General features: G+C 39.9%; 1 protein-coding gene across 1 annotated transcript in view; it reads right to left on the bottom strand.

Moving 5' to 3' along the window:
• SLC10A4 (solute carrier family 10 member 4) overlaps positions 1–23,611 on the bottom strand; it is a 63,774-nt gene that overhangs the window by 27,547 nt on the left and 12,616 nt on the right. The window contains exons 2-3 of the mRNA XM_004327939.4: positions 10,698–11,179; positions 1,916–2,042 (exon numbers count right to left, since the gene is read on the bottom strand). The gene's annotated coding sequence lies outside the window, so the exon portion shown is untranslated. The remainder of the gene's footprint in view (positions 1–1,915; positions 2,043–10,697; positions 11,180–23,611) is intronic.

The following is a 23,611-nucleotide window of genomic DNA, read 5'->3' as shown; positions in this document are numbered from 1 at the left end:
CATTGCCAGCTGCCTTGTGCCCTGGAAATCCTTCCTTCCGTGATATCACCCAGAGCTGAACGCCAAGCCAGCCTCAGCAGGAGGGAAGGCCTACTATCAACTTTGTTCCTGGGAGTTTCCACCATCCAAAATAAAGGCTGCCTTAATGGGGGAGGGGGAATGCTCACTGAGAAATTCAGATATCCAGATGTTTTCCTCCTCTTGTCTGATTGGTGAGTTAAAGTTTGATGATTCAAGTAGTTCCAGGAAATAAGATTCATGAAGTCAATTTGTGCTGACAAGTGTCTCAGCCATTCGGTTCCCTCCTTGTGACGGGCTGCACTTAGCGGCATTACAAAGCCAAGTGGGGTCAATTACCGTATAAATTTCACTAGATACTTATTTTAGCGCCCACACCATTAGAAGAAATTCTGCCAAGAAATTCTCCCAGTCTTAAATGAATTAATATGACCCTGACACAATTTTTAAACAATTGTTATGCTTCAGGTTGGAAGTTTGCCGAGAAAATAAAGTCCCGGGTGCATCTGTCTATATTTCAAGGGTTAAAGTGATTACATAACTCAGTTGAATCATGATTTGCTAATGGAAAGCAAGCTATTTTTAATGGTTTAAATAATTGAGTTACTTTTACTTTTTCAGGCTTTTAAATTTGAAAGTAAAATGTCTCATTGACATTTTCCTTAAAGTCTTTCATTAAAATTAGGAAACATTCACTCTGCCGTTTAATAAATGCCTGATGATGATAATGGTTTATTTTAAATGGTTTGTTTTAAATGGTTTATTTTAAAATTAATGGTTTATTTTTAAAAAGCAGGATGAGAAGTTGTAAGGTAACGATTCTGACTGCCAATTCCAACGGTGGGGAGTGTCAGTGGGCAGCTGGGCGTGGGGGGAGAGGAGGGTGATGGGCGTGTCTGGGACTGCTGCTCTCCCATACCACCAAGCAATTCTCCGACACCACCTGGGTGTCATACAATTTAATTTAATTCTGACACTATGTACCTGAAGACAACATCAGATTCCACAGGTTATGGGCGCAGTCCTACAAGAATATCCCACACTTCAGATGCCAATCAGTAGTAGTGGTGGTCACCTGGGCTTCTGACCCATGGGTGGATCAGTAGTTTCAGTGAGCCCCCTGGTCCGGTTCAATTACTTTGCAAGAGCAGCTCACAGAACTCGCAGAAACATCTTACTTACCTGATCACTGGTTATTATGAAAAGATGTAACTCAGGAACAGCAAGATGGAAGAGATACATAGGGCGAGGTATGGAGAAAGGGCTCAGAGCTTCCATGCCCTCTGGGTGTGCCACTCTCCCTGAATCTCCGTGTGTTCACCAACCTGGAAGTTCTCCAAACGCTCTCTTTTTGGGTTTTTTTGGAGGCTTTATTACATGGGCATAACTGAGTAAATCATTGGCCAGTGGTGATTGATTCGACAACCTCTAGCGTCTCTCCCTCCCCTCCCAGGGGGGATGGGACTAAAAGTTACAACCCTCTAATCACATGGTTGGTTCTCCTGGTAACTAGTCCCTAACCTTAAGTGGGTCCGAAGTCACCCCATTAATATAACAAAAGATACCTTTCTGGCTCTCATTACTTAAGAAATCCAAGGGTTTTAGAAGCTTGGTGCCAGAAACAGGGATATTCTTATGACAGATCACAATATCACATAAGGCATATAACTTAAATGATTATATACTTGGTCAGAGTTTGAGCTGAAGGAAGACATACAAATGATAAAAATCAAATATTTTGGATTGTTGCAGTTTCTCTAAAGGCAATATATTAGTCAGGATAGGCTAATTGCTTTAACTAACAGCCCCCAAATATCAATGGTTTAATATAGTAGAAGTTTATTTCTCACTCATGCAAAGTCCAGGGCAGATGTTCCTGAGGACTTAAGGAAGTTACCTTTTCAAGGAAGAGACTTGAGAATTTAGCATCCTTCCATCTTGCAGCTCTAACCATCTTCCTCATGAGGCCAAGTTCTGAGAGAGTGAGAGTGGAGAAAGAAGGTCACCTGCATACAGTTCCTTCCCTGTTAAGTGACACATCTTGGTAAGAAATAGTCACAATCTCAATGGTGTGCTGTAACCAGCTGGTCCCAGCTTCCGAAAGTTGCTTATGTGCATTTTTTCCCCAATTCCACATTCAATGACATCATGTTGCTGGCTTGAAACAGGCCTTTGTGGAAGATTTACACAAGGGAAATAGGCAAATACTGAAGATGAAGCCTTTTCCTATCCGGAAAGCCAGGTGTTAAAACATTTACCAGCACAGCACACAGTTCCACCCAGCTAGAGGCAAAGGGTCCTGGAGAGGTGTTTAGTTGTGCATCTAAGAGGGATGAATGGGTTTGGTGAATATCTAGCCTCTCTCTGTCACGTGAAACAAATGAGAAAAGGATAAATAATTTCATTTGACTTTGGAAATGATCTCTTGTAACTATTCTTTAAAAAGGAACATTACTCTGTTTTTGGCTTTTTATTATCGTGTCTCTGTGTCATTTATATACCCTAAACTCAGGGAAATTGTTTATGAATTGCCTAACTGAAAATATATTGCTGTTAGGTAAGTAAGATGCCATCCTGTATGTGGAATTTTCTTCAGGGCAAGTTCCTTTCTCTTTTATTTGATGTTTTTGGTCTTCTCTTCCCAACTCAAAATACTACATACCTCATACAATCCCTTAAAAATATTTATGAGTGGGCTTCCCTGGTGGCGCAGTGGCTGCGAGTCCGCCTGCCGATGCAGGGGACACGGGTTCATGCCCCGGTCTGGGAAGATCCCACATGCCGCGGAGCGGCTGGGCCCGTGAGCCATGGCCGCTGAGCCTGTGCGTCCGGAGCCTGTGCTCTGCAATGGAAGAGGCCACAACAGTGAGAGGCCCGCGTACTGCAAAAAAAAAAAAATTAAAAAAAAAATTTATGAGCATTTTTTTTCTGATTTTTTAAAAATAAAGTGACCCATATACAATTACTGTTTTTGCAGGTAATAAATGATCAAATATCAGCAATTTCGTATGGCTCAACCTATACTAAGCATAGTTTCTGTTTTCAAGTCCCATTGGAATTTCCTATCATCTTTTGATTTGTTTGATAAAGTTTATTGGATTACCTTCCAGGACTCCTTATTAGCAATATAAATGACCAGAAGTTAAAAATTTGTTATCCTTCCTTCACAATTCAAACCTCTATAACTCTTTGAAACTTCCAAGGGGACTGGCTTCATAGTCTCTGTAAAATCCCCATGATGATGTCCTTGCTCTTTTTGGAGGGACAGAGACCCCATTTTTGCCACAAAGGCATCTGGCCACACATAGTACTGTTTTCTCCTGGAGTCCACAAGGCTGCTTTTCTATGGCTCTCTCTACTTTTGTCTACTTTTTGGAACTTGTAGAATTCTTGAGAACTGTACTGGAACTTTTTGCAAAGCAATATATAAGAATCATTATTCACTGTCATGGTTGGTTGCAAGGAGTAGGTTATGTATCAAGAACCAAAAGGGTACAGACCCTGCTGGGAAGCCAGAAGAACATAGGCTGTTTGTCTCCCCCAGACTGAGCCTCTCCCCATCTCTCTCCTCCCCGCTGGCTTCAGGCAACATCCCCTAGGCTTACATGATACGCAGTCATCCCATCCCCCAAGATGATGGGAAGTTTTATCCTTATCCAACCCCTTCCCAGAGAGATAGCAAGAGAAGATGCACAGTTGTCTCTGCTTGTTCAGGGTGGTGGCACTGGGGCTAGGAAGTTGAACAGGATACCCCAGAGGGGGTTCAGACTGTTACCTGGTCTGGTATGGGAGTGATCCAAGCATGAACACAAACAGATCTTGACTCATGCTTACCCCGGGGCTGCCTTTCTCCTTCTGTTTGCCTGTCCCCACTTTCTGTGCCTTTCACTTCTCCATCATTCAAGTCTTCTCATTCACCTTCTGCCAGCTCTCCCATCTGACATTCTAGAGTTCGTAAGCTCTCAGATACAAAATGGGATTGTAGGGTAGGTAGGAAGATATGTATACACCCACTTCAAATTTTACCCAGGACACCAATTGGTCTGTCTCCAGGGAACTTTTAAATATGCCTTATACACATCATTGTTCTTCAAAATACTAGTGATAGTAATGTGACATTTTGTCCTCTGCACCTCTTTGTTGTTTGGACTTGAGAAATGATTGAGGTCCATTGTGATATTTATACACGTCACTGTCATGTTAGTTATTTTCTTTGATATCCCAATAATTTTGTGAGGGAGGTAAATAGGGTAAGTAGTAACCCCTTAAAGTGCTGAAATGGGCCGTCAGAAAATTTGGGCTTTTCCCAAGGCCCCATATCTAGTTAGAGCTGATAAGTGGTGATTGGGGGTAAGGAAGAGAGGACTTGAACCCAAGTCCAAGGGCTTCTAATTTCAAGATAGGGTGCATTCCCTTACTGGGCTTTGCCTCATCCAGTGTAAATGCTAAGACAGCGTTACTGTAGTCTTCATTTGCCACTGTTTGATACTACATTTAGGTCCTTATCTTTATCATCTGGGCAAAACACATTTGAGAAGCATGTCACCGTTTTTCTGTATTCCAGGTGCTTTGTTTTCCCTTGTCACTTTTTATTTCTAGTAATGTAATGTAAATTCTCTATGTGAGAATTAGGTTAATAATTCTCAGATTTTCCTTTCTATATTATCAAAATTTATTTCCCTCATATGAATTATTTCTCTCATGAAATATATTCTTTATTCCCTGACTTCAAAACAATTACTAGGATGTCATCATCATTTTCTAATCATATAAACACGAGGGCTCATTTGTTTCTTCTTTGAAACTTTTGACAAACTTTGAATCTGTGATCAAAATCTCCCACCATGATGGACCATTTGTCTATTTCTCCTTGCAATGTGTCCAAGTTTGTTTTACATATTTTTAAGCTATGGTGTTTTTTTTTTTTTTTTTTTTGCGGTACGAGGGCCTCTCACTGTTGTGGCCTCTCCCGTTGCGGAGCACAGGCTCCGGACACGCAGGCTCAGCAGCCATGGCTCACGGGCCTAGCTGCTCCGCGGCATGTGGGATCTTCCCGGACCGGGGCACGAACCCGTGTCCCCTGCATCGGCAGGCGGACTCTCAACCACTGTGCCACCAGGGAAGCCCTGAAGCTATGTTTTTAAATGCATAATAAAAAATTAACATTTTTAAATATTCATGATTTTTTTTCAGTCAGAATGAAGTGATTCTTTCTCTTCTACTGCTTTTATCTGATATCAATATAGCTACTGCAGCATTCTTTTGATTAATATTGCTTTTTTTCCCACCCCTTTCCCTTCAACCTTTCAATATTTTGGTATGTAAGATATGTCTCTTGCAAAGAACATACTTATTTTCCCAGTCACAATATTTCTTTTGCCTTTTTATTGGAGTATTCTGTTTCTGTTCTAAGTATGATTATTAGTATATTTGTATTTAAATCTATCTTATTTTGTGTCCAATCTGTTGTTATTTTTCTTTTCCCTTTTCTTGCCATTTTTTAAAAAAAATAAATTTATTTATTTATTTTGGCTGTGCTGGGTTTTGTTTTTTATTTTTATTGGAGTATAATTGCTTTAAAATGGTGTGTTACTTGCTGCTTTATAACAAAAGTGAATCAGTCATACATATACATATATCCCCATATCTCTTCCCTCTTGCATCTCCCTCCCACCCACACACCCTATCCCACCCTTCTAGCTGGTCACAAAGCTGAGCTGATCTCCCTGTGCTATGCGACTGCTTCCCACTAGCTATCTACTTTACGTTTGGTAGTGTATATATATCCATATATACACTACCACTCTCATACTTTGTCCCAGCTTACCCTTTCCCCTCCCCGTGTCCTCAGGTCCATTCTCTACTAGGTCTGTGTCTTTATTCCCATCTTGCCCCTAGGTTCTTCATGACCATTTTTTTTCTTTAGATTCCATATATATGTGTTAGCATACGGTATTTGTTTTCCTCTTTCTGACTTACTTCACTCTGTATGACAGACTCTAGGTCCACCCACCTCACTATAAATAACTCAATTTCATTTCTTTTTACGGCTGAGTAATATTCCATTGTATATATGTGCCACATCTTCTTTATCCATTCATCTGTCGATAGACACTAGGTTGCTTCCAAGTCCTGACTATTGTAAATAGAGCTGCAATGAACATTGTGGTACATGACTCTTTCTGAATTATGGTTTTCTCAGGGTATATGCCCAGTAGTGGGATTGCTGAGTCGTATGGTAGTTCTTTTTTTACTTCTTTAAGGAACCTCCATACTGTTCTCCATAGTGGCTGTAACAATTTACATTCCCATCAACAGTGTATGAGGGTTCCCTTTTCTCCACACCCTCTCCAGCATTTATTGTTTGTAGAGTGTTTGATGATGGCCATTCTGACTGGTGTGAGATGATATCTCATTGTAGTTTTGATCTGCATTTCTCTAATGATTAATGATGTTGAGCATTCTTTCCTGTATTTGTTGGCAGTCTGTATATCTTCTTTGGAGAAATGTCTATTTAGGTATTCTGCCCAGTTTTGGATTGGGTTGTTTGTTTCTTTGATATTGAGCTGCATGAGCTGCTTGTAAATTTTGGAGATTAATCCTTTGTCAGTTGCTTCATTTGCAAATATTTTCTCCCATTCTGAGGGTTGTCTTTTTGTCTTCTTTATGGTTTCCTTTGTTGTGCAAAAGCTATGAAGTTTCATTAGGTCCCATTTGTTTATTTTTGTTTTTACTTCCATTTCTCTAGGAGGTGGGTCAAAAAGGATCTTGCTGTGATTTATATCATAGAGTGTTCTGCCTATGTTTTCCTCTAAGCGTTTCATAGTGTCTGGCCTTCCATTTAGGTCTTTAATCCATTTTGAGTTTATTTTTGTCTGTGGTGTTAGGGAGTGTTCTAATTTCATTCTTTTACATATAGTCCAGTTTTCCCAGCACCACTTATTGAAGAGGCTGTCTTTTCTCTACTGTATATTCTTGCCTCCCTTATCAAAGATAAGGTGACCATATGTGCATGGGTTTATCTCTGGGCTTTCTATCCTGTTCCATTGATCTATATTTCTGTTTTTGTACCATACTGTCTTAATTACTGTAGCTTTGTAGTATAGTCTGAAGTCTGGGAACCTGATTACTCCAGCTGCATTTTTCGTTCTCAAGATTGCTTTGGCTATTTGGGGTCTTTTGTGTTTCCATACAAATTGTGAAATTTTTTGTTCTAGTTCTGTGAAAAATGCCAGTGGTAGTTTGATAGGGATTGCATTGAATCTGTAGATTGATTTGGGTAGTATAGTTATTTTCACAATGTTGATTCTTCCAATCCAAGAACATGGTATATCTCTCCATCTATTTGTATCATCTTTAATTTCTTTCATCAGTGTCTTATAATTTTCTGCATACAGGTCTTTTGTCTCCTTAGGTAGGTTTATGCCTAGGTATTTTATTCTTTTTGTTGTAATGGTAAATGGGAGTGTTTCCTTAATTTCACTTTCAGATTTTTAATCATTAGTGTATAGGAATGCAAGAGATTTTTGTGCATTAATTTTGTATCCTGCTACTTTACAAAATTGATTGATTAGCTCTAGTAGTTTTCTGGTAGCATCTTTAGGATTCTCTATCTATAGTATCATGTCATCTGCAAACAGTGACAGCTTTACTTCTTTTCCAATTTGGATTCCTTTTATTTCTTTTTCTTCTCTGACTGTTGTGGCTAAAACTTCCAAAACTATGTTGAATAATAGTGGTGAGAGTGGGCAACCTTGTCTTGTTCCTGATCTTAGTGGAAATGGTTTCAGTTTTTCACCATTGAGGATGATGTTGGCTGTGGGTATGTCATATATGGCCTTTATTATGTTGAGGTAAGTTCCCTCTATGCCTACTTTCTGGAGGGTCTTTTTTTTTTTATTATAAATGGGTGTTGAATTTTGTCAAAAGCTTTTCCTGCTTCTACTGAGATGATCATATGGTTTTTCTTCCTCAATTTGTTAATATGGTGTATCACATTGATTGATTTGCATATATTGAAGAATCCTTGCATTCCTGGGATAAACCCCACTTGATCATGGTGTATGATCCTTTTAATGTGCTGTTGGATTCTGTTTGCTAGTATTTTGTTGAGGATTTTTGCATCTAAGTTCATCAGTGATATTGGTCTGTAGTTTTCCTTTTTTTTGACATCTTTGTCTGGTTTTGGTATCAGGGTGATGGTGGCCTTGTAGAATGAGTTTGGGAGTGTTCCTCCCTCTGCTATATTTTGGAAGAGTTTGAGAAGGATAGGTCTTAGCTCTTCTCTAAATGTTTGATAGAATTCATCTGTGAAGCCATCTGGTCCTGGACTTCTGTTTGTTGGAAGATTTTAATCACAGTTTCAATTTCAGTGCTTGTGATTGGTCTGTTTATATTTTCTATTTCTTCCTGGCTCAGTCTTGGAAGGTTGTGCTTTTCTAAGAATGTGTCCATTTCTTCCAGGTTGTCCATTTTATTGGCATAGAGTTGCTTGTAGTAATCTCTCATGATTCTCTGTGTTTCTGAAGTGTCAGTTGTTACTTCCTCTTTTTCATTTCTAATTCTGTTGATTTGAGTCTTCTCCCTTTTTTCCTTGATGAGTCTGGCTAATGGTTTATCAATTTTGTTTATCTTCTCAAAGAACAAGCTTGTAGTTTTATTGATCTTTGCTACCGTTTCCTTCATTTCTTTTTTATTTATTTCTGATCTGATCTTTATGATTTCTTTCCGTCTGCTAACTTTGGTGTTTTTTTGTTCTTTTTTTCTAATTGCTTTAGGTGTAAGGTTAGGTTGTTTATTTGAGATGTTTCTTGTTTCTTGAGGTAGGATTGTATTGCTATAAAATTCCCTCTTAGAACTGCTTTTGCTGCATCTCATAGGTTTTGGGTCGTCGTGTTTTCATTGTCATTTGTTTCTAGGTAGTTTTTGATTTCCTCTTTGATTTCTTCAGTGATCTCTTGGTTATTAAGTAGTGTATTCTTTAGCCTGCATGTGTTTCTATTTTTTACAGATTTTTTCCAAGAATTGATATCTAGTCTCATAGCGTTGTGGTCAGAAAAGATACTTGATATGATTTCAATTTTCTTAAATTTACCAAGGCTTGATTTGTGACCCAAGATATGATCCATTCTGGAGAATGTTCCATGAGCACTTGAGAAGAATGTGTATTCTGTTGTTTTTTGGTTGGAATGTCCTATAAATATCAATTAAGTCCATCTTGTTTAATGTATTATTTAAAGCTTGTGTTTCCTTATTTATTTTCATTTTGGATGATCTGTCCATTGGTGAAAGTGGGGTGTTAAAGTCCCCTACTATTATTGTGTTACTGTCTATTTCCCCTTTTATGGCTGTTAGCATCTGCCTTATGTACTGAGGTGCTCCTATGTTGGCTGCATAAATATTTACAATTGTTATATCTTCTTCTTGGATTGATCCCTTGATCATTATGTATTGTCCTTCTTTGTCTCTTGTAATAGTCTTTGTTTTAAAGTCTATGTTGTCTGATATGAGAATTGCTACTCCAGCTTTCTTTTGATTTCCCTTTGCATGGAATATCTTGTTCCATCCCCTCACTTTCAGTCTGGATGTTCTTAGGTCTGAAGTGGGTCTCTTGTAGACAGCATATATATGGGTCTTGTTTTTGTATCCATTCAGCCAGTCTATGTCTTTTGGTTGGAGCATTTAATTCATTTACATTTAAGGTAATTATTGATATGTATGTTCCTATTCCCATTTTCTTAATTGTTTTGGGTTTGTTATTGTAGGTCTTTTCCTTCTCTTGTGTTTCCAGCCTAGAGAAGTTCCTTTAGCAGTTGTTTTAAAGCTGGTTTGGTGGTGCTGAATTCTCTTAGCTTTTGCTTGTCTGTAAAGATTTTAATTTCTCCATCAAATCTGAATGAGATCCTTGCTGGGTAGAGTAATCTTGGTTGTAGGTTTTTCCCTGTCATCACTTTAAATGTGTCCTGCCACTCCCTTCTGGTTTGCAGAGTTTCTGCTGAAAGATCAGCTGTGAACCTTATGGGGATTCCCTTATGTGTTATTTGTTGTTTTTCCCTTGCTTTTAATATTTTTTCTGTGTATTTAATTTTTGATAGTTTGATTAATATGTGTCGTGGCGTGTTTCTCCTTGGATTTATCCTGTATGGTACTCTCTGTCCTTCCTGCACTTGATTAACTACTTCCTTTCCCATATTAGGGAAGTTTTCAACTATAATCTCTTCAAATATTCTCTCAGTCCCTTTCTTTTTCTCTTCTTCTTCTGGGACCCCTATAAGTTGAATGTTGGTGCGTTTAATATTGTCCCAGAGGTCTCTGAGACTGTCCTCAATTCTTTTCATTCTTTTTCCTTTATTCTGCTTTGCAGTAGTTATTTCCACTATTTTATTTTCCAGGTCACTTCTCCGTTCTTCTGCCTCAGTTATTCTGCTACTAGAGAATTTTTAATTTCATTTATTGTGTTGTTCATGATGGTTTGTTTGCTCTTTAGTTCTTCTAGGTCCTTATTAAACGTTTCTTGTATTATCTCCATTCTATTTCCAAGATTTTGGATCATCTTTACTATCATTACACTGAATTCTTTTTCAGGTAGACTGCCTATTCATTTGTGAGGTCTGGTGGGTTTTTACCTTGCTCCTTCATCTGCTGTGTGTTTCTCTGTCTTCTCATTTTGCTTAACTTACTGTGTTCAGGGTCTCTTTTCGCAGCCTGTAGGTTCATAGTTCCCGTTGTTTCTTGTGTCTGTCCCCAGTGAGTAAGATTGGTTCAGTGGGTTGTGTAGGCTTCCTGGTGGAGGGGAATGGTGCCAGTGTTCTGGTGGATGAGGCTGGATCTTGTCCTTCTGGTGGGCAGGTCCACGTCTGGTGGTGTGTTTTGGGGTGTCTGTGACCTTATTATGATTTTAGGCAGCCTCTCTACTAATAGGTGGGGTTGTGTTCCTGTCTTGCTAGTTGTTTGGCATAGGGTGTCCAGCACTGTAGCTTGCTGGTCGTTGAGTGGAGCTGGGTCATGGCATTGAGGTGGAGATCTCTGGGAGATTTTTCCATTTGATATTACGTGGAGCTGGGAGGTCTCTGGTGAACCAATGTCCTGAACTTGGCTCTCCCACCTCAGAGGCACAGCCCTGACACCTGGCTGGAACACCAAGAGCCTGTCATCTACACGGCTTAGAATAAAAGGGAGAAAAAAAGAAAGAAAAAGATAAAATTAAATTAAATTAAATTTTAAAAAGAGTTATTAAAATAAAAATCAAAACATAAGTATTAAAAAATTTATTTTAAGTAATTTAAAAAAAGAAAGAACAACCAAACCAAAAACAAATTCACCAATGATAACAAGCATTGAAAAGTATATTAAAAAAAAAAGGGACAGACAGAACCCTAGGGCAAATGGTAAAAGCAAAGCTATACAGACAAAATTGCACACAGAAGCATACGCATACCACTCACAAAAAGAGAAAAAGGGAAAAAAAAAATATATCATTGCTCCCAAAGTCCGCCTCTTCAATTTGGGATGATTCGTTGTCTATTCAGGTATTCCACAGATTCAGGGTACATCACGTTGACTGTGGAGATTTAATCCGCTGCTCCTGAGGCTGCTGGGAGAGATTTCTCTTTCTCTTCTTTTTTCTCACAGCTCCTGGGATTCAGCTTTTGATTTGGCCCTGCCTCTGCGTGTAGGTTGCCTGAGGGCATCTGTTCTTCACTCAGACAGGACAGGATTAAAGGAGCAGCTGCTTCAGGGGCTCTGGCTCACTCAGGCCGGGGGGGGGGGGGGGGGGGGGGGGGGGGGGGGGGGGGGGGGGGGGGGGGGGGGGGCTATGGAGTGCAGGGCGAGCGTGCAGCGGCAGAGGCCAGCATGCTTTTCTTGGCTTCTTTTGAATGAACTTTTTTATCATTCAAATCCCTACTCCCCAATAGCTTAGAACAATATACTCTATTTCTTTTCTTTTGTTACTTTATTTAGTTATTTTGCTCTTTGGATCTCTTTTTAAAAAAAATTAATTAATTAATTAATTAATTTTTTTGCTGCGTTGGGTCCTTGTTGCTGTGTGTGGGCTTTCTCTAGTTGTAGCGAGTGGGGGCTACTCTTCATTGTGGTGTGTGGGCTTCTCATTGTAGTGGCTTCTCTTGTTGCGGAGCATGGGCTGTAGGCACGTGGGCTTCAGTAGTTGCAGCATGTGGGCTCAGTAGTCGTGGCTCACAGGCTCTAGAGCACAGGCTCAGTAGTTGTGGCACATGGGCTTAGTTGCTCCATGGCATATGGGATCTTCCCAGACCAGGGCTCAAACCCATGTCTCCTAAATTGGCAGGCAGATTCTTAACCACTGCGCCACCAGGTCCCTGGTTTTCTTATTGTAACTCACACCTTCTATCCAGGATCATTTTCCTTTTGCCTGAAATACATCCTTTAGTGTTTCCTTTGGTGATAGAATGCAAGTGATGAATTCTGATTTTGTTTATCTAAAAACATCTTTGTTTGGCTCTCATTCCACTATAAGACTCTTAGAGGAAAACATAGGCAGAACACTCTTTGATATAAATCACTGCAAGATATTTGTTGACCCACCTCCTACTAATGAAAATAAAAACAAAACAAATAGGATGAAAATAAAACAAAACTAACAAATAGGACCTAATTAAACTTAAAAGCTTTTGCACAGCAAATGAAACCATAGACAAGACGAAAAGACAACCCTCAGAATGGGAGAAAATATTTGCAAACGAAGCAACTGACAAAGGATTAATCTCCAAAATATACAAACAGCTCATGTAGCTCAATATCAAAAAAACAAACAACCCAATCAAAAAATGGGCAGAAGACCTAAATAGACATTACTCCAAAGGAGACATACAGATGGCCAACAAACACATGAAAAGATGCTCAACATCACTAATTATTAGAGAAATGAAAATCAAAACTGCAGTGAAGTATCACCTCACACCAGTCAGAATGGCCATCATTTAAAAATCTACAAACAATAAATGCTGGAGAGGGTGTGGAGAAAAGGGAACCCTCTTGAACTGTTGGTGGGAATGTAAATTGATACAGCCACTATGGGAAACAATATGGAAATTCCTTAAGACTAACAATATAACTACCATATGACCCAGCAATCTCACTCCAGGGCATATACCCAGAGAAAACCATAATTCAAACAGACACGTGAATCCCAGTGTTCATTGCAGCACTATTTACAATAGCCAGGACATGGAAGTAACCTAAATGTCCATCAACAGAGGAATGGATAAAAAAGATGTGGTACATATATACAAAGGAATATTACTCAGCCATAAAAAGGAACAAAACTGGGTCATTTGTAGCGACGTGGATGGACATAGAAACTGTCATACAGAGTGAAGTCAGACAGAAAGAGAAAAACAAATATCGCATATTAACACATATATGTGGAACCTAAAAAATACTGGTATATATGTTCTTATTTACAAAGCAGAAATAGGGACACAGACATAGAGAACAAATGTATGGACACCAAGGGGGGAAGGGAGGGTGGGATTAATTGGGAGATTGGGATTGACATATGTACACTGTTGATACTATATATAAAATAGCTAAGTAATGAAAACCTACTGTATACCTCAGGGAACTCTACTCAATGCTCTGTGGTGACCTAAATGGGAAGGAAATCTGAAAAAGAGGGGATATAGGGGTGTGTGTATATATATATATATATATATATATATATATATATATATATATATATATATAAATATATATATATATATATATATATATAAAGCTGATTCAGTTTGCTGTACAGTAGAAACTAACACAACATTGTAAAGCAACTACACTCCAATAAAAATTAATTTTTTAAAAAAGGGGGGTTGCTCTGAAGGTGTTTTGTAGATGTGTAAAGTCCAGAATCAGTTGACTTTAAGTTAGGAAGATTATCCTAGATAATCTGAGTGGGCCTGATTCAATAATGGAAAGGCCTTAAAAACAGAGCTGAGTCTTCCCAGATTGAAGAAGAAATTCTGCCAATGGACTGCTGTTTCAGCCTGTTTCAATGAGTTCCAGTCCACGCTTCTGAAGGCCTGCCATACAGATTTCAGACTTACCTAGCCAGGCCCCACAATTGTGTAAGCAGATCCCTTGCAACAAGTACCTTCATATGTATCTCCTGCTCGTTTTGCTTCTCTGCTTGAACTCTAATGCAGCAGTTTTTTTCTTTCAGCTAATTTTCTTTGAGACATTATGGCATTGTTTTCTGGCTTTCATTTTTTCTGTCAAGAACTCAGTTGTCAGTTTAGCTTCTATTGCTTTGAAGATATACTCTCTTTCCTTCACCCTCTGGCTTCTTTTACAATTATGACGTATTTCAGTGTGAAAATCACAAGTGGCAAAAATAAAAAGATATTCTGAGTCTCTGGAATCTGTGGATTGGTATCTTTCTGAAAAATGCTCTGCTATATATTATCTCTTCAGATATTGCCTCTTCCCAGTCTCTGTCTCCTTCTGGGATTCCAATCACAAACAGGTAAGAATTTCCCACCCTGTCTTTCATGTCTCTTACTTCTCCACAGTATTTTTCATCCTTTCATTTGTTACACATTCTGAGTAATCTCTCTCTTTTTTTTGGCTGCGTTGGGTCTTCGTTGCTGTGCGTGGGCTTTCTCTAGTTGTGGTGAGTGGGGGCTACTCTTTGTTGAAGTGCGTGGGCTTCTCATTGTGGTGGCTTCTCTTGTTGCATGAGAATGGGCTCTAGGCACATGGGCACATGGGCTTCAGGAGTTGTGGCACATGGGCTCAGGAGTTGTGGCTCACAGGCTCTAGAGCTCAGGCTCAGTAGTTGTGGCACATGGGCTTAGTTGCTCCACGCATGTGGGATCTTCCCAGACCAGGGCTCAAACCCATGTCCCCTGCATTGGCAGGTGGATTCTTATCCACTGTGCCACCAGGGAAGTCCCCTGAGTAATCTATTTTGATCCATCTTTCAGCTCATGAATTCTTCTGTTACCAAACATGTCTTTGAGTTTTCATTTGGATTGCTGTAGCATTCATTTCTAGAATTTCATTTCCCAAATCTGCTGTCACTTTTAATGATTTCCTTCAGATATTTTCAAGCTTGTCATTTATATAATTCGTGCCTGATAATTCTGACATCTTAGATTTAGTTGAGTCTGTTTCTGCTGTCACGTTTTTCTACTGGTTTTCATTCATGTTACCTTGCTTTCTTGTGTATGTTTGCTTGCTGATCATCACCTTTAAGAAAAACTTGGTGGGTTCTCTGGTTTCTAGGCTAAATGAACCTTATTTCATAGAGGTTTTCTGCCAAGTGCACAGGCACCCCAGATATGGACCATCTCACCTTGAGATTCTCTGGTTCACCCAGGCTATGCTTATGCAGGATACAAATTCTTTTAAGGACCAGTCTATGACTATAACTTTTTTTTAAAAATAAATTTATTTATTTATTTTTGGCTGTATTGGCTCTTCATTGCTGTGCGTGGGCTTTTCTCTAGTTGTGGTGAGCGGGGGGCTACTCTTTGTTGCAGTGCTTGGGCTTCTCATTGTGGTGGCTTCTCTTGTTGCGGAGCACGGGGTCTAGGCACATGGGCTTCAGTAGTTCTGGTACGTGGGCTCAGTAGTTGTGGCTTATGGACTCTACAGTGCAGGGTCAGTAGTTGTGGCACACAGGCTTAGTTGCTCCGCGGCATGTGGGATCTTCCCAGACCAGGGATCGAACCCATGTCCCCTGCACTGGCAGGTGGATTCTTAACCACTGCACCACCAGGGAAGTCCACTATAACTTCTTAGGGACTCTTTCCTTGTTACTTTTTGTTTTTGTTTGCTTGCTTGTTTTTTTCCTTTCTGTTACTTCAGGGAGGTGGGAGCTTTGTTCTGATTTACCATTTCTTTAATTATGTAACCATTTCATTAATTTAATTATTACATAATTAATTATGTAATATTCTGTCTCCAATTACAATGTGTGGGGCTCCCCTTCACACACCCCTGCACCCCCCCATACCAAGCAGCTCTCTGACACCAGCTTAGTGTCCTACAATTCAACTCAATACTGACACCAGCTACCTAGAGATAGGATCAGATCCCATGGGTTAAGGGTTTATTCCCACAAGACTGTCCCCATGTTAGATGTCAAACACAAGTCAAGGTTGTTGTCTGTGCTTCTGAATAATGGGGGGTAAACCAAAGGTTCCCATGACCCCCTCCTTGGGTTTGACTAATTTACTAGAGTGGCTCTCAGAATTCAGGAAACCAGTTTACTCACTAGATAATTGGTTTATTATAAAGGGTACAAATCAACAGCCAGATGAAGAGATGCATAGGGCAAGGTATGGGCAAAGGGCTCAGAGCTTCCATGCCCTCTCCAAATGTGCCACTCTCTCCAATTCTCCACATGTTCACTAACTTGGAAGCTCTCCAAACCACATCCTTTTGGATTTTTATAGAGGCTTCATTATGTAGGCATGGTTGATTAAATTATTGGTATTGGTGAATGATTCCATCTATAACCCCTCTTTCATCCCCAGAAATCGGGGGGTGGGGGGGGGTGGGACTGAAAGTTCCAACCCTCTGTTTATAGTTTGTTCTCCTGGCAACCAGTCCTCATACTTAGGTGGATCCAAATGCCACCTCATTAACATAACAAAAGACACCTATGTTGCTCTCTTCGCTTAGGAAATTCCAAGGGTTTTAGGATCTCTTTGCTGGAAATGGGGACAAAGACAGAATATATGTTTTTATTATAAATGACAATATCACAGTAGCCTTTTTGGGTCCCTATGATGTAGGTAATGTCCCCTCTTAGTTTCCTCTTCTTGAGTGGACCCTGAACGTTGACTGTCTCCTTTGCCACATGAGACCGGGGAACTGAAGACTGAGTGTTCAGCATTAGGAGACACCTGAGCACAAAGAGGTTTCGGTGCTCAGATACTTTCCCTTGACTTTTAGGTTCAGGCTTTCCCCCAAAATTTAGCATGGCAGGTCCCACTCTTTTTTCAATTCTTTATTGTTTTTAATGTGATTTTAAATATATTTTATCCAACATTTTTCATTTTAGAGAAAATTATTATCTAGCCCATCATGATGGAAACTAAATTATTGTTTGTATAGGATGTTACAACACACAAACTAACTTTTGACTTCCTTTTAACACTCCCCAGTCAGCTAGCCTGGGAGTGAAGAATCTTAGAACTGCATGCTAGATCTGTACTTCATCATCATTTCATCCAACAGGTAATACATTTTCTAAAACTGGCTTCCAGGTACCCAAACCCCAACCATTAAAATAAACAAATTCAGCTGTGAGCTCATCTACAGGCATGTTCTAGCAGGAAGGTACTATGCAGGGTCGGGTGGGATGGTTTCCCTGAGAGCTTCTTTCTGAGAGTGTGGAGCTTGCAGAGACATATGGAGGGTGAGACAGAGATAGAACCTGGATTGAGAGTCAGTTCCTGGCAGGTGATCTTGCTGGTGATACAGGCAGTTAGAGGGGACCCTCAATATCCAGTGATTAGAGAAGGTAGCTAACTTCAACTGGAACTGGGGAGATTGGTTTCACTTGAAGCTAGGCTTAACAAGAAAGAGGCTTGAACCTTCTTAGAGAAGGAATAAGACTTGGTGGAAAGCATGGTGTGGTGTGGTTAAGAGAACAGAGCTGGGTCTGCAGGAGCTATTTGCTTTTGGCAGGGATGGAGCAATGGGAGTTATCTGGGGATGGGAGGAGTGTTTAGCAGCAGTGTTTTCAGGCGCAGAAGGCTTGGGAATGAGAGTCTGAATAGCCTAGAGGAGACCAAGGGCTTGGTGGGCTAGAACTGTTCCCCTGTACCTCTCTTCTGGCAACTTATCTTGTCTACCAACAGCTTTTCCTCTCTGCCATTTCTGTTTCCTGCCCATGTAGGTCTCCTTTTCTCTGCTTACTTGAACTATGGATATAAATAGAGGTGAGTTCTGATGGCAGATCCTACAAATTAGTGTGCTCTAGTATCATGCTTCTCAAAGAATATGCAAAGTTCTGCTGGGAGGTACAGAAAATTATAGGACAAGGGAACATCTTCAAGTTTTACTTCTGTTTGGAAGATTTGGGGAACAAAATTCTTTCTTTTTCTTTTTTTAAAGACTTTTTTTGATGTTGACTTTTTTTTTTAAAGTCTTTATTGAATTTATTACAATACTGCTTCTGTTTCATGTTTTGGTTCTTTGGCTGTGGGGCATGTGGAATCCCAGCTCCCCGACCAGGGATCGAACCCAAACCCCCAGCATTGGAAGCGGAGTCCTAACAACTGGACCACCAGGGAAGTCCCCAAAATTATTTCTTTATTCAAAGGAATCATTTACTTTATAGTCTTCTACTACCCACCTTCTTTTCTTAGCTTTCTCCATACACTTTTCCAGGGGATCATTTCAAGACCAGGGCTTCAGTTACCAAATATATGCAGTTAACTCTCCAATTAACATTTATAGCCCTGGTATCTTTCTGAGGCTCCAGGCTCTTACACCTCAAGCTTTACAGGTCTAAAACTCAGCACAATCTGCTCTTCCCAAAGCATACATGTTCTTCTCCTGCATTCATTCATTCCTTCATCCACTCATTCAAATAGCTATTGGGCTCCAGGTACTACATTACACTAGGCACCGTAAGATGAATAATGAGCAAGATATATATGGTCCCTGCCTTCATCAAGCTTCTAGTTCAGTGAAGTATGTTCATAAGAAAAGAAGAAAACTTCTCAGAACTGAAGAACATGAATCTCCAGGTTAAAAAGACCCACCAAGGGCCCAGAACAATAAAATTTTAAGACTGACCAAGAAAAAGATCATAAAATACCAAAAGACTTGGAACAAAGAAAGTATTTTTTTTTTCAGAGATTTTTTTTTTCACATTCATTCAAAGAAACTGGACTAGAATGACAATAAGACTTTTAGTATCAACTGTAAAATTTGAAGACCACAGAAGAATGTCAACATTCTGAAGAATTGTTATTTTCAAGGGAGATTAATATGTCTTTCAAACTAGCAATTATGTATGAGTGTATTAGCTTCTTCAGAGAAACAGAGACAACAGTTTGTGTATTTACATATAAAAAGATTTATTTTAAGGAATTGGCCCATCTGATTATGGATTCTGGCAAGTCCAAAATCTTTAGGGTGCACCTGAAGGCTGGGGACCAGGGAAGAGCCAATTCAAGTCAGAAAGCCATCTGCTGGCAGAATTCCCTCTTGCTCAGGACATCAGTCTTTGGTGTCATTTAGCCCTTCAACTGATTAGATTAGGCTCACCATGTTATGGAGTGCATTCTGCTTTACTCCAAGTCCACTGTAGTGTGTCTGACATTAAGCTTTTTTTTTTATTGTAATGTATTGCCTGACATTAAGCTTTGATTACCAAGACATCCATTTCAAAGACCTCCATGCCGAATAAGCATGTTGCCAGCTCTATGACACAGCTACTAGTCAAACAACTAGATAAGAACCCAGGCCACCCTACCTATGAAGTTCCCTTTTCAGAAACCCTTGGGTAACCTAGATGACTGACCACTTGAATGGTTCCACTTTTCCCTTCCTGGGCCCTAATTGCCACTCTTACATTTTAAATTTGCCAATAAAAAGTGAACCCTAGGCACCTCACCCTCAGACCCCAATTAAGGCAGAGCCCCAGGTCTGCGCCCCGCTCCCTCTTTTTCTACCTTTGACCTCAGTGTGTGGCCATTGGGTGTGCCATGTACCCTTCAGGACCTGTAATACATTTTGTTCTTCAAAGTTCCCTCACGGTGTTTGCTTAGGTGTGTCTTCTGATCATAGTAAGAATCACAAGGGCCAGTCCAGCCACAACACTGGCTCCAGTCAAGGAAATGTCAGTGGGGGCCTCACCACAAGTAGTACGGACCAGGCAAGTGCCTCAGGCATCCCTAGCTGACAGCATCACTATCAACAGGCAGAGACTGACAGAACATCTACCTACGTAAACATTAATCTCATCCAAATACACTCTCAGAGAAACATCCAAAAAACTGTTGGACACATATCTGGGCACTGTGGCCTAACCAAGCTGACACATAAAATTAACCATCACAATGAGGGAAGAAAAAAATATTTTTAAAAATTCAAGGCCTCCAAAAGTTAACCTCCCATGTATCCTTTCCTATGAGCCCCTTAGAAAGCTTCAGAAAACAAGAGAGTAAACTAAGAAAGAAAAGCCACAGATACAGGAAAAGGTTCTCACAGGCTAGTCTCAGGGCAATAGCAATGCAGGAGGCAGAGGAAGCAACCTGGGCAGACAGGAGCAGCAGGATGGCGCTGTTCAGGGGAAGTAAATGGAAGATGGACTCTCTGATGTATTCCTGTATTTTTTTTCTCAGAGAGTCTCTGTGGGATGGTTACTAAGGGCACAGACGCTGGAGCCATACTTCTGGGGTTTAAATCCTGGCTTTACTCCTTTGTAGCTGAGTAATATTAATCTCCCAGTCTTCTGTTTCTTCACATGCAAAACTAGGAAGATTACACTATGTTTTGTTGGGAGGGCTGGTGGATGGACAGGATGAGCTAGGTTGTGTTTCTTAACAACCCTGACATCTCAATGACTTATAACCACGAAGATATTTTTCTTTCTCATGCTGTATGTCCCGCGGGTTGGCTGGGGGTCCACACTTAAGCATGCAAGTGGAGGGAGTCTCCATCACCTGGAATGACAGTGTTTTCTGTGGTAGGGGAAAGCAAAGTGGGAGTTACATACCAGCTCTGAAAGACTTCTGTCCAAAAATAACATGTCATTTCTGCTCATGTTCCATTGGCTAAAGCAAGGAACAGGCAGGGACAGGCAACTCTACCTTATGTCCAGGTGGAAGAGAAAGACGAGAATGCTGAAAGACACTCTACTGACCACCACAGACCCCCAAGCCCTCCCATCACAGGGAAGGAATCTGAAACTTTATATAAGAAGTGCACCATCTCAACGGAGGAACAAATGGGTCCTTGAGGAGGGAATAAGGAGAAGGCCAGAGGGAGGGCAAGGAGCCGTGAGTCCAGGGACACAGGTTTGGAGTTTGAGAGAAAGAAGAGAAATGTATGATTTCCTATGAGAAGTAGAAACTTAGAGAACATGAGAGAGCTCTGACTAGGGTTGACAGGAATTCTTGTTAGATGATTGCCATGTAACAACACATATCAGAGAGGAACCCTCTGCTAGCTCCTCAGGAAAACTTAGCAGACTTTCGTTAGGTTTCTTTAAATGTATCTAATCCCATTTAATTACATCTTCATATATTTATGGCTCATTTAACAAAGTCCCTCTTTCCCATATTCAACTTGTTCTGCAAATATATTGTTTTTAAAATATTTTCCATGGTTCCAAAAAGAAAAAGAAGGGAAATTAGGTTCTTGTCTCACTTTTTAAAATGTATTTTAAAAATAAACTTATTTTGGAACAGTTTAGACTTACAGAACAGTTATAAAAATACTAAGTTCCCACATACCTTATGCCCATTTTCTTCTATTGTTAACATCTTACATTAGTATGGTATATTTGTCACAATTAATGAACCAATATTGATACATTATTAATAACTAAAGTCAATACTTTATTCAGATTTCCTTAGTTTTTGCGTTATGTCCTTTTCTCTTCCAGGATCTCACCCAAGATAACACATTGCATTTAGTCATCATGTATCTTCATTTTATTTTTATACAGATGAAAATCGCACACATACACTTGTACTGAAAATAAACTGAATTCAGAGCTAGCTGACTGCGAGTTGGTATTTAAAATGCTCCAAGAGTTTTTTTTGGGGGGGTGGGGGTAGGGCTGGTGGAGAGGGAGTGGAAAAGAAAACAAAAAACAAAAAACAAAAAACCACCACTCCAAGAGAAAACAAGATCTCCCCCTAGTGTTTAGAATAGAAAACAGCACCTTGACTTTCCAACTTAGTACTAATACAGAACAAATCGTCCTAAAAAAGTTTTTTTTGGAAATAATAAACATCATAGTTTAAATATCACCCACAGAAAGAGAAGGCACAGTCAACTACTAACAAAAATGTCAAACAACCTCAACAACAAAATGTCCTTGAAGAGAGAGGGAGCTGCAGACCTGGTCGGGGGTTCGTGTAAAAGCGAACAGGGTTGGCGGGCAGGTATCCTCTGCGGCGCCCAGTATCACGCCTCCTAATTGGTAATCAAGGACTGAATGAGCAGTTTTCTGTGGGCTTACATTTTTTATATTCATTATAATATAATAGAATCAGGATTAATGAATATAAAAGGTAAGGCATTCAACTCCTGTGCTGTCTACTTCCCTAGTCTTGATGAGCATTACAGTTAGCAGCGCTTTTCCCCTTCCCCACCCCCAATGACTGGGTATCAGATTTCTGGCTATTCAAACATTTGAACATAGTGAAAAATCAAAAAGCATGTCAAGGGAGACTTGTGAAATAACTGTCCCAAAGAAAGAGAAACAGAAACTTGGCATCCATGCAGAAATAGACATAGTCAAGGACTTAGAACTTACTGGCTATTCTTATATGTAATTCTAATAATTAGGATGATGTGATTTGGGTCCACAGGAAGAAAGACAGCATCTTTGTAAGGGTGGCTTCAACACTGGCTTTCTGGCAGTAGGATTGACAACTGGTAGCCAGAGAAGAAACAAATCTACCAAACACAGAATATAGTCATTGATTTTACTGATGAGCTTAAATCATTAAGCAATATTCACATCATAATCAGCATCACATCACATCATCAACATTGATGAAAAAAGTTGAAGAAGACACAAATAAATGGAAAGATACTCCATGCTCATGGATTGGAAGAATTGATATTGTTAAAATGTCCATACTACCAAAAGCAATCTGCAGATTCAATGCAATTCCTATCAAAATTCCAATGGCATTTTTCACATAAATAGAACAATCCTAAAATTCGTATGGAACCATAAAAGACCCCAAGTACCCACAGCAATCTTGAGAAAGAAGAAAAAAACTGGAGGCATCATACTCCCTGGTTTCAAACTATATTACAAAACCATAGTAATCAAAAGAGTATAGTATGGGCATCAAAAACAGGCACATAAATCAATGGAACAGAATAGAAAGCCCTGAAAAAAACCCACACATATATGGTCAATTAATTTATAACAAAGGAGCCAAAAATATACAGTGGGGAAAGGACAGTCTCTTCAATAAATGGTGTTGGAAAAACTGGACAGTCACATGCAAAAGAATGAAACTGGACCACTATCTTACACCATATAAAAAATTAACTCAAAATGGGTCAAAGATTTGAACATGACCTGAAACAATTAACACTCCTATAATAAGAAAACATAGGGGACTTCCCTGGTGGTCCAGTGGTTAAGAATTTGCCTTCCAGTGCAGGGGACACAGGTTCAATCCCCGGTTGGGGAACTAAGATCCCACATGCCACAGGGCAAGTAAGCCCATGCATCACAACTACTGAGCCCTCGCACTCTGGAGCCCGTGTGCCACAACTAGAGAGCCCGTGCGCCGCAACTACTGAGCCCGCATGCTCTGGAGGCTGTGCCACAACTAGAGAGAAGCCCGCACACTGCAACAAAAGATCCCACATGCCACAACTAAGACCCGATGCAGCCAAA

Source organism: Tursiops truncatus, chromosome 5 (assembly GCF_011762595.2).
Source record: "Tursiops truncatus isolate mTurTru1 chromosome 5, mTurTru1.mat.Y, whole genome shotgun sequence".
NCBI lineage: Eukaryota > Metazoa > Chordata > Mammalia > Artiodactyla > Delphinidae > Tursiops > Tursiops truncatus.
Note: the sequence above shows the minus strand (reverse complement) of the source record. Positions and strands in the feature narration are given on the sequence as shown.